The sequence below is a fragment of the Suncus etruscus genome, chromosome 3, assembly GCF_024139225.1.
Source record: "Suncus etruscus isolate mSunEtr1 chromosome 3, mSunEtr1.pri.cur, whole genome shotgun sequence".
Taxonomy (NCBI): Eukaryota; Metazoa; Chordata; class Mammalia; order Eulipotyphla; family Soricidae; genus Suncus; species Suncus etruscus.
Window position 1 is genome coordinate 144,844,498 of NC_064850.1, and position 14,355 is coordinate 144,858,852.

Consider the following 14,355-nt stretch of genomic DNA (forward strand, 5'->3'; position numbering starts at 1 on the left):
CTTAAATTGATATTTATAATCCTCTATATGGACCCCTCCTGGATTTTTTTTGTTTGATTTTTGTTCTTTTTGGGTTTTTCTTATTTGTTTGCTTGCTGTTTGTTTTGTTTTTCTTTTCCTTTCCCTTCAAATAGAACCACATAACTTGAATCATTTTGTTCTGCCTCATAAATTGAAGGGAAAAAAATGAATGGTACCAAGACCAACCAGTTGTATGAACATTGAGTAGAAAAAAAAAAAAGATCAGTCTTAAACACCAAATCCAAAGCCAAGGACAATAGGATCGATATCAATTCAAGTTCACAGACACTGATGAGATTAATAGGATTTTTCCAGTGGTTTTATGGACAATTATATATGGATGATAATAGCACTATATGTTAAGGGAAAAGCCCATATATCTACATTTCCTTAAATGTGAGCAAATTTTGTAAGGAAAAGAAGCCTTCTTGAATATAGCTATTCTTATTCAAAATTGCCAAAATCCTAAAACAGTGTTAGGGAATGTCAGATGCAGCCAGCTTCATTAATGCTTTACATTGAAGGTTTCATGAATCGTTTATAGACTGTTAGATAAAACTATTTCATCTCAAATGATTCTGGTCTGGAATTTGCAGACATGTGTTTTATTAAATGCTTTTATCTGTCATCTTAAAATGCTGGTATTATATTAAAAATGTTTTTTTCAACTACACTTTTCTATGCAGATCCTTCATTTGTATAAACTAAATGGCTTTGTGGCTACTTTATTAATATAGAGTACCTTTTTATTATATGTAGATGACAATGTACTATTCAATAATGTGTCATGTACTTCTACACTCTTTTACCTGTGACTATTATGATTCTGCTAGTTCAGTATCTAGTCAGGGCTAATTAAAAACTTTTCTCTGTTGCATTTAGAAAACTAGTCAATTTAATAAAAAAATGAAAAATATGCCACCCAAAGAGAAATTATCCAGAAAATAAGTATATTAAAAAAAAAACTTTCTCTTGGGGCCAGAGAGATAGCACAGTGGTAGGGCTTTTGCCTTGCATGCAGCTGACCTAGGACAAATGGTGTTTCAAATCCCAGCATCCCATATGCCACCCCTGTGCCTGCCAGGGGCAATTTCTGAGCACAGAGCCAGGAATAATCCCTGAGTGCTGGCAGGTATGACCCAAAAACCAAACCCCCAAAAAAAGCCCTACAAAAAAACCCCAATTTTCTCTTCCATAGGAAAAGAATAGAAATATAGTTGCAATATGCCAGGGAATAAGAGCTAGGGTGATAGTACATTGGTAGCTAATGTACCTTGCATAAGGTTGAACATGGGTTCAATTTCTAGCACCCCTATTATAACCCTTGAGCACTGACAAGTGTGCCCATCCAAAAGATGTCAGGAAATGGAGTAAATAGGAGAGATTGGTTAGGAGTACACAAACTTTTAGTTATTAGAATAAGGTCTGAGGGGCCGGAGAGATAGCATGAAGCTAAGGCATTTGCCTTTCATGCAGAAGGACAGTGGTTCAAATCCCGGCGTCCCATATGGTCCCCGAGCCTGCCAGGAGTGATTTCTGAGCATAGAGCCAGGAGTAACCCTTGAGCGCTGCCGGATGTGACCCAAAAACCAAAAAAAAAAAAAAGAGTAAGTTCTGAGAATCTAATGCATAACATGGTGAGTGCAAGTGATAGTTCCTTACTGTGCAATTAAATTTTTCTAGAAAAATAATTGCTTAGAGGGGTCAGCAACCTTTTTTTCAACTGAGCCAAATCTCGCCAAAACCACGATTGAAATTTATTTTGAGAGCCACACAGGGCGCGCACTGACAGAGGCTAGGAGCAGAGTCCTGACTCCTGGAGTGGCCGCCCGGCAAACAGAAGAGCCAAATTAAGGGGTATTTTCTGAGTGCTTAGCTAGGAGTAACCCCTGAGCATCAAACGGGTGTGGCCGAAAAACCAAACAAAAAAAATTTTTTTTACCAAAAAAAGTGTAAAGAGCTGCATGTGGCTCTCGAGCCGCAGGTTGCCGACCACTGGCTTAGACAGTAGGCCCCCCTCCCCTCCTGTAAGCAATGGAAATCACATCAGAATAAGTCAAATAAGTCAAATGAGAGAAAAAGTTTCTTTATAATTCTGAGGTATCTTCCATTTTCAAAAACTAGAAAGAGTCAGATTTGATGGGCTTCCCAAGCATGCTCAGGAAGAAGTCTCGGGACCACTTCATGCAAGACCCATGGGCTGTGAGGGCTTACACAGGGCAACGTGACACACAAGTCCTCCTTAGCAGTGGTAGGGGCAGGTAATGTGGTTACAGGGGTAGAACTGGAGTCCTGGAGCATACAGGGCATATGCACTAGGAATTCTATCTCTCTGACCCCAGAAATTAAAATGATTTTCTTAAAATACCAAGTAATTGGCTACCTCAAATTACTCACTGCATATCAACACTGAATTAAGTTTATTGGAACACACACCATGGAACATAGACAACCTCATATAATAGTTAAAAAATAAACTTATTAGAAATCAAATTCAACTGATATGTAGAGACACATGCCTGTGGGAGTTAATTATAAACGAGTTGAATTAAATAAAGTACTTTTCTCAAATAAAGCAGCATTCATAGAATTAGGTAATTAAAAACTTATCTTTAGGAGACACATTTAACATTATAAGTCATACAACTTGAGAGAATATTAAGACATTAAACTACATATGAATATAATGGCTTTCTATTACGTTTCCATTAACTTAGGTTCTTGGAGTTCCCTTTGGATTGTATTATATTAGGTCAAAATGAATTCACCCTAGAGCAAATTATTTAAGGCATAAATATTGCATTTACTAGGGAATATAAACACTGTAAGAAAAAAATTTTAAAGAGATTTTTTTTAAACCAGATGGAAGGTTTTACTTTAAAAATGCAAAAGGTTATAAAAACTGCCTTTGGTGGGGGAAGGGAATCATAAATATTTAATAGGCCAAAGTAAATATTCTTAACATACAAGTGAGATTTTTAATTTTTAAAAATGGAATTGAGAGATTATTTTTCCCCTAAACAATAAGGAGAATACATCTGAGATCATGAAATCACGGAATTTAAGAGTAAAATTTGCTCACTTAGAGATGCTAAGAGTTAAACAACCATGTGCTTTGTGTGTGCTTGAGTTTCTTTTTGAAGGAAAGCATTTTGTCTTCCCTGTGGTAATGATGCAGATCACAAAGTATTTAAACTATTGTTGGAACAATGCGTACCACACTAGATAATTTCCACACTTGGCTGACTTGATAGTAAATCATGCAAGCTATTTTCTCTTCTAGTCCATTATGAGCACATCCTAGTAATCAGTGTGCTGCAGAGTTTAAGGGAAGGTTGGGTGCATAACAAGAGATGTGGACTCAAATGTCTGACTCCAGACCTATGAGAAGTAATAAAATCTCATTGAAGAGCTCCCTAAAATGGAAAAATCTCCACCACCCTATCTTTCTAAAGTCACATCCTTTACTCTCATCTTTATTGCCCTGGTTTTAATTCTTCAAACTTGTATTGATTTTAATCTTCAAGCTCTTATTGCTGCCTATCTTATTGCTGCAACCTAATTGTTTATTTTTCTTCCTCCCAGGAGAACATATGCTGCCTCAGGACAGGACTATATTTTACTCCTGGCTACCTCTCCTGTTCCTAGAACAGAGTCTAGCAGTGGAAAGTGCTTGATAATAAATATTTGGTGAAAGAATGAATACATTTTTGACTCTGTTCTTAGATAAATTTATCCTTTAACCTTATTTTGAATGTTAATTTTCCCTGACTCTTAAATACTTAGTAATGCAATATTTTAAAAAGTTATCTTCCCATTCAACTATTTGATAAACTTAAAATTTTTTTTGTTTTGGTTTTTTGGGCCACAACCGATGACACTCAGGGGTTACTTCTGGCTATGCACTCAGAAATCACTCCTGGCTTGGGAGACCATATGGGACGCCGGGGATCGAACAGCGGTTCGTCCTAGGTCAGCTGCATGCAAGGCAAATGCCCTACCACTGTGCCACCACTCTGGCTCCTAAACTTAAATTTTATAGTGGAAAAGGGTTTTATTTGTAGAGATACAATTGCTAAGAGTACAGGCTTAGCTAAAATGATAAATTTAGCTCAAAGCACACAGATTGCAATAAAACCATAGTTGAATTAATTAAAGATCTATAGAATGTAGAGGAGGAAAGAGAAAGTAAAGGACATTTTGGTTTCTATCTTGGATATTCTGACAGCAGAAATTCATAAGAAGAAGCATAATGGAATCAATATAATGAGCCTGATTTTGGACATGCTGAGTTTGTAGTCCTATTATGTATCTATAATATTCAGTAAGTACTTCAGAACACTGACTGAGCTCAGAAGTATCAGGACTCAGGGACAGACAGAGATAATACAGCAAGTGGGACACTTGCCTTGTACTTGGCAGTTTAATCACTGGCATCCCATATGTTCTCCTTCAAGCACTGCCAGGAGTAATTTCTGAGTGCAGAGCCAGGATTAACTCCTAAGCACTGCCGGATGTGACCTCAAAACCAAGAAAGAAATGTTGCAAGTCTCCTCTCACATTCACTTGGCTCCTTCTAATATAAAAAGACAATATTGGAAAAGCACCAACAATAGCATTAGTTGTAATGGCAATGATAGATGATAACAAATATTATGATAACAAGTGCTAATACTGAACCATTGGCATATGCTAGGTACTGTGCTAAGAATTTTTTAATATGTGACCTCATCTAACTCTTAAAAAACTCAATGAGCTATACATCAGAATTATCTATGAAGTTAAGTAATTTTACTGTGAACTGTTATAAGTATATACTCAATAATTTTAATAAAATCCAAACCAGCTAAAGAAGAATTGAGAAGTATATGAAGAAAGAACTTCCAGACTTAATTTTCAATACCTTCTCTGTACTTCCATTCCACTCAGGTCACAAGTCCATAATAATCTAGGCTTGATTATTTAGGTCTATTCACCAACTTCATTAACAAATGTGTGATTAACTCTAGATAGCACTCAACTCTTGGCATCTATATTAAAGAGCTACTTCTGATATCTACATCAAAGCAATTAGTTACTAAACTAACATTATAATCAATAATAAAAATAGATAGAACTTATAATATACAGCCAAAGCTGTAAGACTATGGTAGATATATCTGCAAAAGAAGCCTGGTGTCCAGGAATCTATGCTCAATTCAGTCAGCAGCCTTATTTAACCTGATTTCAATGTCCTTCCTTATATTAAAAAACAAAAGGGAAAATTATAGTCCATAGTTATAGCCTTTATTTTGAATATATAAATTCTTTTCAATCCATTTTATACATTAGGAAAAGTTGTGAACATAACATAAAATTTGCTCTTTTGCTTATGTTTTTAAATTTCTTCTGTGAGATGGAAAGTGATATGGAGATTCCTCCAAAAACTGAAAATTGAGCTTCCATACGATCCAACTATACCACTCCTAGGGATATACTCTAGGAACACAAAAATACAATACAAAAAAAATCCCTTCCTCACACCTATATTCATTGCAGTGCTATTTACAATAGCCAGACTCTGGAAACAACCAAATTGCCCTTCAACAGATGAATGGCTAAAGAAACTGTAGTACATATACACAATGAAATATTATGCAGCCATCAGGAGAGATGGCTGTACATGGCTGTACCCCTGGAATCTATTGTGCTGAGTGAAATAAGTCAGAAGAAGAGAGAGATAGATGCAGAATAGTCTCACTCATTTATGGGTTTAAAGAAAAATAAAAGACATTCTTGCAATAATTTTCAGAGACAAAAGAGAGGAGATCTGGAAGTTCCAGCTCACTACATGAAGCTCACCACAGAGTGATGAGTGCAGATAGAGAAATAACTACATTGAGAACTATCATAACAATGTGAATGAATGAGGGAAGTAGAAAGCCTGTATAGAGTACAGGTGGGGGAGGGGAGGGGAGGAGGGAGATTTGAGACATTGGTGATGGGAATGTTGCATTGGTGAAGGGGGTGTTCTTTACATGACTGAAACCCAACTACAATTATGTTTGTAATCAAGGTGTTTAAATAAAGATATCAAAAAAATTTCTTCTGTGAGAAGTGACAATAAAAATGTCTTGTAGTTTAACTGGATCCTAGCTGAGGTTAAGTATATAAAATGTACTGTGAGTCACATCTATCCACATGTGATATTAGAAATTCCCATCTTAAGACTATACTTTCAGGGATCATTTCTATAGTATATGACTAGAGAAGTTTCTCTGATCGTGTAGAGCACTCGAACCCACGAGAAGGAGCCAGAGCATCTTCTCCTGAACATGAACCCGGCTCTAGGTGTTGCTTCTGCCACTGCTTTTGGCCTTTGATGATTGTTCTCCCTTTCCCCTGGAAAGGGTAGAGGGAGAGGATGCAGTTTGAGTGATATTAAAAAAAAAAAGAAATTCCCATCTTGGGGCCAAAGTGATAGCACAGTGTTTGTTTTGCATGTGGCCGACTTGGGATGGACCCTGGTTTCAATCCTGGCATCCCATATGGTCCACTGAGCCTGCCAGGAGTTATTTCTGAGCACAGAGCCAGGAATAACACCTGAACGCTATTGGGTGTGGCCCTCAAAAAACAAACAATAAAATAAATTTTCATCTTATTTTTTAATAATCGTTATTCTACTTTTAACACCTTTAAAATATTGTAAAATGTAATATAAAAATTTACAAGCTATATCCATTCTGGTACCTATCCTCTTAAGTATAAATGTCAAGTAAAGCATCACATCTGGTGTATTTTCCTGTTCCTTATAATTTTAGCCTTTGTGAAATTGTGCTAACATTTTTCTTAGGGTCTTCTTTGGTTTCTTTCAAACACACATATATGCCACTGATGACATTATCAAATCTTATTTCTCTTCTTTCACTTTTCCCATAACCTATGAGTTTTTCTACCTGATTTTCCCTGATGGGATTATTTTCTTTTTGAAGTCAGTGTTGTGTTTGATAGCAGATCTGACAGTATTCACATAATTTTCAAATTAGTATTCAGCATAACTTTACTATGTCCTTCCCAGCTAAACTTTTTACTTTATGTAGCTCTTTAAAAATAAGCTAGAGTAAAAAAAAATACAATATTACAAAAACAAACCAACAGAATAGTAGCAGGGCAATAATATAGCAGGCTCAGTGCTTTCCTTGCATGTGGCTGTCTTGGCTTTTATCCCCAGCATCTCTTATGTTTCCTGAACCTACTAGGAGTGATAGCTGATACAGAGCTAGAAGTAGCCCTGAACACTGCTGGGTGTGGTCCCAAACCAAACTATAACCAACCAACCAATGATAGGGTTTCATGTATAGCACTGTCTCTCACCATATACCATCACATCTCGTCAAGCATGGTACAATAAATTGTCAAACTCAAATACTTAACTCAGATACTTCCTCTCTCTAAGCACTTCTCTATTCATTAAAATTGTTTTCCCAACTGTGCCTTTGAAGCTCTCTGTCCCCCAGAATCACAAAAGCCAATCTTTATTCTCCTGACTCCTTCAAGATGGTTTTAAACGCATATATCATTCCAACTTCAACTGCACTGGCTTAATCCTTTTTTCCCCAGCAGTCAGCCAATTTAGGTGAGATGGTAGTTCAAATCCCGGCATCCTATATGGTCCCATATGCCTACCAGGAGTGATTTCTGAGTGCAGAGCCAGGAGTAACCCCTGAATGTGTGACCCAAAAACCAAAAAAAAAGTTTGTATTTTATTAAAACACTGCAGTTTACAAAGTTATCTGTAGTTGGGTTTTAGACACACGTTACAGCACCAATTGTACCACCAGTGTCAACTTTCCCCCATCAGTATCTCCAGATTCCCTTCCAACACCCCCATGCCTATCCCCTCTGCCTGCCATCTCGACAGTTTGGATTTTAAAGTTCGGGTCATATGGTTTCAATGTTTATTCTGTGATTTGGACATTTAGCTCTATCACTTCTTAGCACCAATGTACTTGAATATTCTTAAACTTTGCTTTAAGTTCCTTTTCATTTGTCTATTTTTCCCTCCTCTACTCAATTTCTTTTTTTTTTTGCTGCCAACACTCTGGGGTCAAGGGTAATCTAGGCTGCCTATACCGCTTTAAACCATTGCATTTCCTTATTCAGTTATTCTAAATACCACAATAAGTGATATAATTAATTTTTTTCAAAATGCAACAAGTGTTAAAATATAATTACTACTATTTTAATGAGTAATCCTGAAGAATGTCCTGCAATTTAAATTGAAATCTAACCTTAATATCTTACTCCCAGCATATGTTCACAAAAGACTTCCTGGGAGCCAAATATTCTTTGTAACTGTTCACCTTTACCCTTTGGTCTTCCAAGTGTCTGTGTTGTCTCTGGAGAGAATTTAAGTCAGAATCTGTGACTAATGTGCATAGTATGTCAGCCAGACTATTGGTACAAAATAAGTAACCTCCAGTCAACCATCAACTTTTGTCATAATACTGCATCTTAGTAAGTTTTTTTGGCTGTATACAATGGCTCTTCTTAGTGATTGGAATGAAATCACTCAGCCAGCTAGAGGAACAAGGTAGAGAAAAATAGCTCCTTTCCTAGTCTGAAATATTTATTTTGTAGTCATAGCAGGAAAAAAAAGTGACTTTTAGGAATTTAGTTTAGGGGGTCCAAAACTATAAATCTTATTTTGTTTTACCCACTATGTAGTTCTCTTGTGTTCATATGAGTTTTCCAGTCTTATTTCTAGCCCTTTGAGAATCACCTGGACCAAAGTCACAACCAGAGGAAAACAGAAGAAAACATGAACTTTCCATCCAAAAAACTATGAAAAGGTAACAATTTTTACATGTATTATAACTAGGCTACAAGTTTTGAGGGTCAAATTCCATGTTCTATTTTTATATATATTCTCATATGAGTAATAGAATCATCAATATTGAAATATCCAGCATATTCTCAATACATATTTTCAATTAACTTATTTTGCTATAAAAGGTAACTAGCACAATACTTGTTTTTTCAGAGATCTTTAATACTTAAGTAGAAATAACCATAAATCAAATGACTTAGCACCTTTTAAGGTGAGAAGTAATTTTCTAGGAAAATAATATTGGAAATGGAGTGAGGGGAGGAGGAAGAAATGCAGCCATCACCAAGAAGAAATTATAGGGCCTTAGCTATAGGTTATCTTGACCCCCAATCAGTTCTCTCTTCTAAGGATGCAACATTTTGGGAAAACAGCTCCATCAAATATTGATGATGAGGCTGTTGATGGTAAGTCTAGAATAAAATTCCAATACTGTTTTAACTTTATAGGCTGTGCAACATAAATACCAAGGAAGAACATCTGTGCCACTGGGCCACAATGCACATGTTCACAGCTGGAAGAGATCATAGATGACCCAAGTTAAATTAGCTTCAGGGTGACCACCTGCACAGCATTTTCATTCTCTAAAATTCCTTCCCCTGCCCACTTTGACCTGTAGCATGACTCTCCACTTAAACTATATTTTTTCAAGTATATTTCTATAGTCTCTTCCTCTCATATTCTAAAATTTGTCTTCACTGTGTTGGTGATATACGCGAATGCAGACATAAACACACATAATGAGAAACCTGCAATTATCTGCTTAGTTGATAGTTGGGTTAAGTTATCTCTCTCTAGTATATTCCTAAGTACAATTAAACAGGACAGGAAATGACTCCAGGGCTAGTAGTTTTATTCTATTTAGAATAAATAGCTTGAGTCAACCCAGATGCTGATACTTCATGAACCAGAATTTAAATTTAAAAATAAGTCTTGAGAGAAATAGCAGTAATGACAATAGTTTCTATTTACTGAACTCTTGCCAAATGCCCCAAAATTTTCTAACTCTTCCACATCTTCTGATTCATAAAATAAGACTGCTTGAGTTACATACTTCAGGTGGGAATTGGGGTGGGGGAAAATCCCTAATCTCTGACAACTAAAAAATAGATTAAAGAAAGTAGAACTTAAAGATTTTTGTTTGTCACCCCTCTGTACTATACTTTTGAAAAAATATTAGAAATTTATAGTTTACAAATATATATTTCATGCAGCATGCACACAATCAGTTATAGTTTATCTCTAAACTCAATATATTTTCAAATTTATCTTTAAAATATGTATTAAAAAGAACAGTATTGGTGGTGGGAATGCCCCTGATTCAATGTCACTATGTACCTTAAAAATTACTGTGAAAGATTTGTGATTTGTCAAAATGAAAAAAAAGGATAAGATGACAAGTGTGATAGCCATAGGGGGGAAAAACATGTTCTTAAACATATATTAAAGAAAGAATTAATTTGTTCATAGAGATATCGCTAAACATAAAACAGTCATGTTTTAAGTAATTTTAGACGTTGTAAAGTAGGAAGCCAGAATAAACCTCATATTATTGCAAACTAGACTCATAAGAAACTAAGTAATTAATTTATCCTTTTTCTCCTAAGTTGATAGTTTATCCAGAAAAACAAAGTGGTATATATAGAGAGCAAATTCACTAAAATTTTTAATATGCTCTGCCAACAAAATATATTAAAACATATTTTAATATATTTCTACCAACTTATTTTAAGCATATTAAAATTTTAACTAAACATTTGTCATTTTATGTTTAATATTTTAAGATTTATACATCCACCTTAGTTGTACTTTATAAAAAAGAAACCATATAGCAAGTTTAAAAATATATCTTATTTCAAAAGTTCAAGTCACTTCTTTTTTTTTTTTTTTTTTTTTTTTTTTTTGGTTTTTGGGCCACACCCGGCAGTGCTCAGGAGTTACTCCTGGCTGTCTGCTCAGAAATAGCTCCTGGCAGGCACGGGGGACCATATGGGACACCGGGATTCGAACCAACCACCTTAGGTCCTGGATCGGCTGCTTGCAAGGCAAACACCGTTGGGCTATCTCTCCGAGCCCTCAAGTCACTTCTTATCTACAATTTTTCTTTGAATCTCTGAATAGCCACATAAGATATATAAAATTTTGCTTTGTTTAATTATGCAATGGAAGATCAAAAATTTTTGTATATAATGAAATATCAAAATGTCACAATTCCAAAATGTCACAATCATTCAGTTTTATATATGGAACCCCAATTTTGTGTGTAATTTTAAAAACAGAATTTCTTTGAATAGCTAAAGAATACAAGACCTGAAGAAAAGATAAGGCCATGATTATAAAAAATTAAAGTAATAACAAATAAAAAAAACATTTATTTTAGATAGGTATATCTACCCTTAACATGCCTCATCTATCTTATAAATTTTTGAAAATATAACTCAAATTTCCCACCTTCTACTGGCCATACCTTTGCTCTGAGAACTACAACCCAGTATGCTTTGTTATGTACTTCCAGAATGACACATTTTCTACTATTTTCTTGCTAATTGTTTTCTGTTTTTTAATACATTTTGTATGTTTTATTTTGAGTCACACCCAGTGGCACTCAGATGTTACTCCTGGCAAGCTTAGAGGACCATATGGAATACTGGAGATTGAACCTAGGTCAACTGCGTGCAAGGTAAATGTCCTACCCACTGTGTTATCACTCCAAACCCTTAAATGTTTTTACTGAATCGCAGATATGGTCCCCTGAGCAATGCCAGGAGTAAGCTGTAATTTATTTACAGAGTGCAGAGCCAGGAGTAAGCTCTGAGCACCACCAGGTGTGGCCCCAAAAGCCCCCCCCAAAGATTTTTAATGTCTTTATTTAAACACCTTGATTACAAATACGATTGTAGTTGGGTTTCAGTCATATAAAAACACCTACCTTCACCAGTGCAACATTTCCATCACCAATGTCCCAAATTTCCCTCCTCCCCATCCCACCCTGCCTGTATTTGAGACAGGCTTTCTACTTCCCTCACTCATTAAAATAGTTTTGATAGTTGTCAGCGTAGTTATTTCTCTAACTGCACTCATCACTCTTTGTGGTGAGCTTTATGTCATGAGCTGGACCTTCTAGCCCTCATCTCTTTTTTCTCTGAGAATTATTGCAAAAATGTCTTTTTTTTTCTTAAAAGTCAGATGAGTGAGACTATTCTGTGTCTATCTCTCTCCCTCTGACTTATTTCACTCAGCATAATAGATTCTGTGTTCAGCCATGTATAGGGCAATTTCATGACTTCATCTCTCCTGACAGCTGCATAATATTCCATTGTGTATATGTACCACAGTTTCTTTAGCCATTTATCTATTGAAGGGCAGCTTGGTTGTTGTTCATATTTATGGTACTTACCAATGAATATTCATATTCATGGTCCTTCATATTCATGGTCCTGACCAGCCCAAATGGTATAGTGTTAATATGTTTTTGCTGAAGGAATGAATGGGAAAGGAAAAATGTATCTAGACAAAGAAAAGCTTGGAATACAAAAGGAAGAGATTCATACCCAAACATTCAAAGAATTCTCCAAAATTATGAGTTCTGTCTAAGAGATAGTACAGAGGTTAAGGCACTTGCTTTGCCAGGGATGGACCCTGAAGTACTGTCACAAGTGATTCTGTTTGGGGCCAGAGAGAAGGCACAGCAGTAGGGCACTTGCCTTGTACGCGGCTGATCCAGGATGACGGTGGTTTGAATGTCGGCATTCCGTATGGTCCCTGGTGCCTGCCAGGAATGATTTCTGAGTGCAGAGCCAGGAGTGACCCCCGAGCACTGCTGGGTGTGAGCCCCCCCAAAATAAAGAAGTGATTCTGTAATCTTGGCAGAGTAAATCTGTGTACTCCTGGGTAAAGCCCAAACCCTCCACTCAAAAAAAGCATGCCTTTTTTTCATTGTTTCACATCCATTAATATATTGTATACTTCCAATATTTAAGTTTTAAGGTACATATTTTATTATCTGTATTGTACAACCAGATTTATGAGTTTTGGGAAAACTAAACTACTCATAATCACAAATGATCCTGGAAGATACTGAGTAAAACAGAGTTAAACAGGCTCCCTACAGTTTATAAAGTGAAAGAGGTATTCACTTTATAGTGTTATGCACACTGTGATATGCTATACAGAAAGTACATCTTCTGTAGAAGGTTGTGGTAAGTAGCTTAAAATTAAAAAAAAAAACAACTGTATTTGAAGCACCATGATTTAGAACACTTAATGACAGGGTTTCATGCATACAACATTCCAACACACCATCCCTAAAGTATCTGCTTCCACCATCCCCTGTGGTAAAGCTCAGTTCTATAGACCAGTACTAATTTTCCCTTTTGCTTAGTTCATTTGTTATTTCCTTACTATCTTTCTTTATATCCCACATATGAGAGATCATTCTAAATCTGTCCCTTTCTTCAAACTTTAAACAACAGATATTCTCCAGATACAACCACATGAATTGCATGGTTTCATCTTTTTAAAAAAAAATACATGATTACCTACAATCATATTTGTAATCAAGGTGTTTAAATAAAGATATTAATTCTTTTTTTGTTTTTGGGACACACCCGGCGGTGCTCAGGGGTTACTCTTGGCTGTCTGCTCAGAAAAAGCTCCTGGCAGGCACGGGGGACCATATGGGACACCGGGATTCGAACCAACCACCTTTGATCCTGGATTGGCTGCTTGCAAGGCAAACGCCGCTGTGCTATCTCTCCGGGCCCAAAGATATTAATTTTTAATAAAATAAATAACTATCATTAAAATACATGATTAGTATTCCACTATCATTTCCTTAACCATTTTGAACACTTGGGCTATTTCCAGTTTTTGGCTATTGTAAAGAATAAATAAACTTTTTAACTAACATAATAAGGGGCAATTTAGAAGGATCAATTCTAGAGATTTTTTCAAAGATAATAACTTTGGAATTACTAAAATTAATCAATATTATTTATTTGGACATGTTTTCTATGGTATAATCATGGTGGGTTAAAAATGATGAGCAAAGAAGACTTATCCTTGACCTTTATAATGTATAGATTGGTGTAAGGGTATTTGTGGTAATGGACATCCAATGGTCAGCATCCAAATAGCTATTCCCAGTAAAAGATACCTTTTATACTGTGTGCTCATATTTTCTTTGCCAATGAGTCTGATCCAATAATATTTCCCTTTATGAGGGCTGGAGAAATAAGTACAGCAAGTAGGGCATTTGCCTTGTACACAGGCAATCCAGGTTCAATTCCCGGCATCCTATATGGTTCTTGAGCCTTCCAGGAGTGATTTCTGAGTGCAGAGCCATTAATAACCCCCCCAAACCCATCAGGAATGGTTCCCCAAATTATCTTTATTACTAATAAAAATATTTTCTTATTTTTAATAATCATACCCAACTGAATAGAAGTCTGTGTACCAATAATGTCTTA

The 14,355-nt window shown here is 35.9% G+C and overlaps 1 protein-coding gene and 1 non-coding gene across 2 annotated transcripts in view; one reads left to right on the forward strand and one right to left on the reverse strand.

Annotated features, from left to right (window-relative positions):
• Positions 1-14,355, reverse strand: part of COLEC12 (collectin subfamily member 12) — a 215,886-nt gene that overhangs the window by 129,219 nt on the left and 72,312 nt on the right. The gene's annotated exons all lie outside the window — the stretch shown is intronic.
• Positions 6,227-6,440, forward strand: LOC126005451 (small nucleolar RNA U3). Its single transcript, XR_007494531.1, has one exon. It is a non-coding gene; the product is annotated as a small nucleolar RNA U3 (small nucleolar RNA).